The sequence below is a fragment of the Marmota monax genome, unplaced genomic scaffold, assembly GCF_021218885.2.
Source record: "Marmota monax isolate L192 unplaced genomic scaffold, Marmota_monax_Labrador192_F-V1.1 WCK01_AAM20220418_F8-fsc00024, whole genome shotgun sequence".
Lineage (NCBI taxonomy): Eukaryota > Metazoa > Chordata > Mammalia > Rodentia > Sciuridae > Marmota > Marmota monax.
The window spans coordinates 11,774,133-11,780,239 of NW_026695224.1; the positions used below are offsets into that span (position 1 = coordinate 11,774,133).

The 6,107-nt window shown below is 42.9% G+C and overlaps 1 long non-coding RNA gene across 2 annotated transcripts; it reads right to left on the bottom strand.

Annotated features, from left to right (window-relative positions):
- Nucleotides 1–1,005: 1,005 nt before the first annotated feature.
- Nucleotides 1,006–4,788, bottom strand: LOC124086230 (uncharacterized). 2 transcript variants are annotated; one of them, XR_006849741.2, is made up of 2 exons: nucleotides 4,494–4,788; nucleotides 1,006–3,007 (listed from the first exon to the last, which is right to left on the bottom strand). It is a non-coding gene; the product is annotated as an uncharacterized LOC124086230 (long non-coding RNA). The 2 variants fall into 2 exon arrangements; XR_006849742.2 differs by having other exon boundaries at nucleotides 1,006–3,010.
- Nucleotides 4,789–6,107: the final 1,319 nt, after the last annotated feature.

Genomic DNA, 6,107 nt, shown 5'->3' on the forward strand with positions numbered 1-6,107 from the left:
ACAAAACAAGGACTCAGTATTCAAACAGATATGGGCACACAAGTCATGGAGCAGAGACTGTGCAGGTGATTGAAATTTGGGTCAAATTCATAGGAACAAAATAGCTTGAATGCTACTTCAGAACGTGTCTGTGAAATGGCATTTCACATCCACAAGGAGAAGTTTGATCGCCTAACTTCCCTGGTTAGAACTTTCCTCTTGGTGAAGTACATTGACCATATTTATTACAGAATCACTCACGATCTTGTCCTTGTTGGGAAACAGTCAGTACTTGATCATTACCTAGGCAGCCAAATGCACTTGGGGCAGTACTAGATGTGACAATGCTCTCCTGATGTTCTCCTTTCCCCCAGATTTTGTTCCCAATCCTTTGATGCCAATCCCCATGGTCTTCTTGGAGGTCCCCTCCATCCCACTCTTAGGCTCTCCTCAACAAAACCTTGTTCATCTTTTGGGACTGAGTTCAAGCTCCACTCTTCTCTGGAGTCTTCCCCAAATCCCTCTGATTTGGGTTTTCTCAGTGAAAAACACACCATAATATTTTGCAGCGCCTTCCATCGAAAGGAAGAGGTTATTTCCTTATTCTGTGGATCTGGATAGACCTTATCACTTATTTGGATCACTCCAATGTGGCAGAAATGATGCCAGCCAAGTCCCAGGGCCTGGGCCCTATGAGCCTGCGAATGTCCTCTTTTGCCTTCTTGGAATACTACCCTGACCCGATCCCACCGTGGAAAGCTCTGTCCAGCCTTCCAGAGAGGGAGTGGCCATGTGGAAGAGAGCCAAGGTGCCCCAGCTGACGCCACATCAACTGCCAAACATGCCAGGCCACCAGGAGACTCCATCCCATTCAAGCTCTCAGAAGACCCCAGCCCCACGAATGTGCCCAGGCAAGCGGAGGGGACACTCGCATTTGAACTCAGCCCAAACACAGAATCATGAGCAAATCAACGGTTGTGGTTTTAAGTAACAAAATATTGGGGTGGCTTGTTATGCAGCAGTAGATAACCAATAACAACAGCTTATTTTTATTAGTGTTTGTGAAGGTCATGTGTCTAAAGGAGATCATGGGAAACTGTTTAGGAAGGAAAAGTTCTCAGAGGAGATATCATCTTTCCCCTGCCTTCTTTATTCAATTAACTCCTATTCACTATTGAGGTCTCATATGAGATAACCTTATTTCAGAAAGTCCCTGACTACCCAGAGATGGTGTAAGTGACTTTTTGATGGATTCCGTCACTCACGCATTATAGTATGTTTTAAACTTTATAATGTAAATTAAATGTAATTTCCTAGTTTCCCTGGTCGGTTTTCCCTGTGAAGTCCTGAGCAGGCCCAGACAGAGCCCATCGTAAGCTGCAGTCATTGAACACTCAGAATCTGGCACAGCCTGTGACATCTATGGAAGAATTTTTCTGCTTATGGATCGGGAAGTCTGGACAGAGCTTTACAGGTCATCGAAGATTTATTGATGTTCTCCACCTATTCCATTGTGGGTCAGTGCTGGTGGGACAAAGCTTTTCCTTATCGTGGAATAAACTACCTGTGCACTAAGGCTAGTTTTTGTTTCTAAGGCTACATCTGACTACTAGAGCTAGAAAGAAAAAAATCCCCTGCAGGTTCTTGCTCTCCTTTAATCACCTCTCTTTTAGCAGAGGGAAAGAATCACAGCTGAAGACTCTGGGCGTATCTGACCTTGAATACGGGGTCGTACTGACCTCTCTTCTCTGATTGACAAAACCCAGACCCATAAGCAGAAAATGTATCTTAAAATGTCATAATAAGAATCTAGCACCATCAGGGGAGCGGGGTGAGATGATCACTTCCATCCTTTAGAACTTTGTTCTTTTCTTAATGCAAATTAAGCACATCCAAATTTGTTGATTATAACAGCCCTGTGGCCATCAGTAACATACATGAAGAGAGAATTCTGGGTCAGACTTCTTTGAAACTAAGAATGCACAATTCATTTTTATTGATTAATCCTTTTAAGAACAAATAAGCTATTTTCATGAAACTTTAAAAAATGTAGGTGGTGCGAGGCATTTGAAATGCTGTTGTGATGATGGCAATCTGGCTTCTTGGGCAGAACTTGTGACACTTCATGTTGCCTAGAATTTCACTCCATTCTGTTTAACTAGGGATTGTCTTTTGTGGGAAATTTTCTACACAGCACTTGACAAGCTTCTTTAATTAGACTGGATCCTATTTGTAGAAGGAAAACAATTGCAGTTGAATTCAGAGAACTGAATAGTCTTGTTTTCCCAGTACTGTAGGAAATGCTGAGACAAAGAATGGGTGTAGAATTAAAGAAATTTGGACTAATGTGTCTTTTCTACCACTAGTAGTTGTATGAGAATGGAGAAGTGACTACACTGAATGAAGAAGTGAGGAGAAGAGTCAATTTCCGTCGCAGCTCCTGGCCCTGCCAGCACCTGCTCTGCCCTCTTTGTAGTTTCCTCCAGGTCCTGGATGTGTGGGGTACAACTTTGCCAGCGCATTGCAGTGGACGTGGGTAGATCCTGCCACCCAACCTGTAATTTAATGAGCAACATCCCTAGTGACTTGTGTTTAACGTAGGAAATAAGGAACGAAGGCAAGATCCCTCTGAATCTTCAGAGTTGGTAGTGCAGGGGTCTTGTGTAAGGTGGGGTTTAAAAGAGCCACATCTGGCACTGGGGTAGCTCAGCAGGAGAGCTCTTGCCTAGCATGCAAGAAGTCCTGGATTGAACGCGTCACACACACACACACACACGTGCAATACCTATATATAGGTAACAGGGCCTCTCAGTGATGAAGGCAGAAGCGTGTGTACTTCTGGAGGGTGCAAAGGGCTGGCGCTCATCGGGAGATGCTCTTGGAATTAGCCCCTTATCCTCAACCTGTTTGTCCCGACGTGGCTGGTTGTAGCATCGGTGGGCCGATGCTGCCATCTGGTGGTGAATGCTCGCGGTAAGACGCTGCAAGACCCATGAGCAGGCTTCCTGGATTCTCAACAGGCTGGATTCTGCTTTTGGAAGAGAATTAAGCGATTTTATCAGAAAGTAATTGTAATGTTTTATAAATTGGAACAAAGATAGATGTATGATGGAGTAAAATGTATACTAGATTTATTTATTTAGCAGGGCTGGGGACTGCATCCAGGACTTCGTGCAAACCAGGCGAGCCCTCCACCTCTGAGCTACAACCCCAGTCTCATTACCTTTAGGTTTTAAAATTTTTCTTCTTTTGTCATCTCTCAGAATGCCAAGTCACTTAATGCTGTCTATCCAAACCCCTTATAAACCTGTTCACTAGGCTTTGCAATGTGCCTACTTAAGAAAATCAAATCCCATACCTTTATAATACAGGCGTACACACATACTAAACTAACAAAAGCACAAGATGAACTTTTCTATTTACTTTTCCAACAAAAGCACAAGATGAACTTTTCTATTTACTTTCCCCTTCCCCTTCCCCTTCTTGCAGGGCTAGGGCCCATTACAGGCTAGGCAAGCCCTCTACTACTGAGCAACAACCCCAACCCAGAACAAAATTATTTTCTGTTTTGAGCCCATATCTTGAAAGGTTGGGGCTAACTGTGAGCTCCCAAGAATAATTTTGCATAGTGTTCCCTAAGCTTGTTTTGTAGCAGCCGTGGCTAATTCTGTATGCATAACATCTGTAGCATAACTCTTTGTATGCTATGATTTGGGGGTTTGCTGAGGTAGCAGGTGGACATCCTGGAGGAAACATGGAGTTTAGAGAGTTAATTCTATAGACTGAGCTATGTGCTCTCAGCCTTTGAAGCAATTCACATAAGGCCATTCCAACTCAGGCTTAGGAAGATAACGGTTATGCTACAACTCTTGACTAACAAGCTTGTGGTTTTTAGGGTTGCTCCTCCTTCTTAAGAGTTGAGGAATATCTGTCCAAAAACTCCTCCATTGGTAACAACAACAACAAACAAACAAAACAAAACAAAAACAAACATGTTACCTGATCCAGGCTGGACCTGGTTGAAAGAGAGCCTTTGTGATCTTTACACAAATCAAAATAACCAAGAGCTGCCTTTAGGTAGAAACTTGGGCAGTAGAGTCTTAAAAATTGGATATCATCCTACTGTCAGTCGGAAGTTAAGAGGTAGTGCTTGCGTGGAATTCTCCAGAAACCTTCTCTCCCATCCCAATAAAACTGAGCTCACAAAGAAGTGAACACCTTGAGGATGTACCCCTGCCCCTTCTTTTTCTTCTAATAAACTTTGCTATACTTTTACTAAGTCTCGCACCTGCTTGAAATCCCCTCATGTGAAGATACAGGAGCTGAGAACACAATGCAAACTCAAGTGAGATCCCATCTCAGGTGAGATCTGTCTATCTCAGGTACCATCTCATCTTCATCATAATCTGGTGCTGTGACTCGGTCTGATAAATGATAAGGCCATCGTGGGAGGTTTCCACTTAAACTCCTTTGTGTTTCTGACTCACAAGATTTCTTCGCCTCCTCCCCCTTACCTTTTTCTTATTGCCAAACTCAACTTCTTTTCCTCCTCAAAGAAATTGCCTCTCTTTCTTTTTCTTTCCCGTGTGATCTTTGGAAGGCACAAGTTGGGCTTTGGAGTGGAGTCGACAGCACTAGATCCTTGGGGATGCTTCAGGGTTCTCGGAACACTCCTGGGGGAAATGGGGACTCCTGCTTCTGGGTTGTGTGGTTCTTCATGAAACCAGGGATGATGCCTGCTTCCGGACTGAAATAGGATCCTGCACTGGACTAGGATCACACTGTCCAAGATCTCATGATATCATTTGAAAGCCAAGAGATGCCTTGCCAAAGCATGGACTTGTCTTTCTTTTTTTTTTTTTCCGACAGGAAATGAAGGCTAGATGATGTGCTTGGTCTTTCTTTTATACTGAAGTTACATGGTTAATTGCGAAAGCAGTTAACTGTAGCTTCTGCTCTTCTCTTTATTTTATTTTCCCCTCTTTCTCTTTCTCTTACTGTGGACACCAAGATTATTTATTATTCAGGATTTTATCTTGACCAGGGCTTAGCTGGAATGTATACATCTGTGCATTAACTCCTACACTGTCTCAGACCAAAGAGAACAAAGTGTCTTTTAAAATTCAAGCTGCTGCAAGACTTAAACCAGTGATCTTAATTTGTTTCATTATGCTGCAAAGTATTATTTGGATCCCTTTCTGTCTGTTTTCTCTCTCTTAACAAAGGTCTTCTAAAACATTTTCTCCTGTTGTTTACTTCCTTGTTCTCTGAGGAGCTAATGATTGAATTCTAGGGCTTTTTATCTTAACCCCTTTGTGACAAAAAAAGGGGGAGACAGAGTGTCCTTGGTGGACACCCGGTGGCACAGAAACTCATAGTAAAAACTTGAGCTAAAGAAACTTTGTATCATTTGGCTGGAGGTCTTTTTGATTTGCCAGCCACCCCCACTACAACCTTGTGGATTCTCACACTCTAAAATATTGGGACTGATGCTAATCTGATTCCAAGTGCACTTTGGTCTAATATAAGTGTGCTCCATGTTCTTTTACTAGAGACAACGTAGCTGTTTCATTCTTTGGCAAAAACATCTACCTTTTTGAGCTAATGATTTTTCTGGGTAAATTCACCTTTGGTTCTGCACGACTAAATTCATATACTTTTGTTCCGATTTATTTTGTTTTGTCTATGTGGCGAGCGAGAAATGAAGACCGAGACCAGACAGAGATCCACCCAAAAGTTTGTTTGTCAAAGCTGACAAATAAAGGCCATCGTGTTGTAGGGACCGATGAGGCAAGGCTGAAGATAGCAGGAAACAGTTTTATTTGGCTGCAGCCAGGTTCAGAGGGCACAGCTTTTGCTGTAATCAATCAATCCCCTGAACCCCGAGTTCAGGTAGTTTCAGAATTTTATACCCAGCGTGTAAGAGGAGAGGCTCAGAAGTTCACAGTCTGCAGAAATTCAAACAAAAGCATTTTTTTTTCTTATTGTTCTGGGAAAGTTACAACACTCTGGGGAAATGGGGACTCCTGTCCCTTCAAGGACAACACCTGAGAAGGGGTGAGCTGCTTCTCCCCTTTCTTTCCTCCCCCTGCCAGCTGTTACCATGAAACTTCTCTTATCTTAGAAAT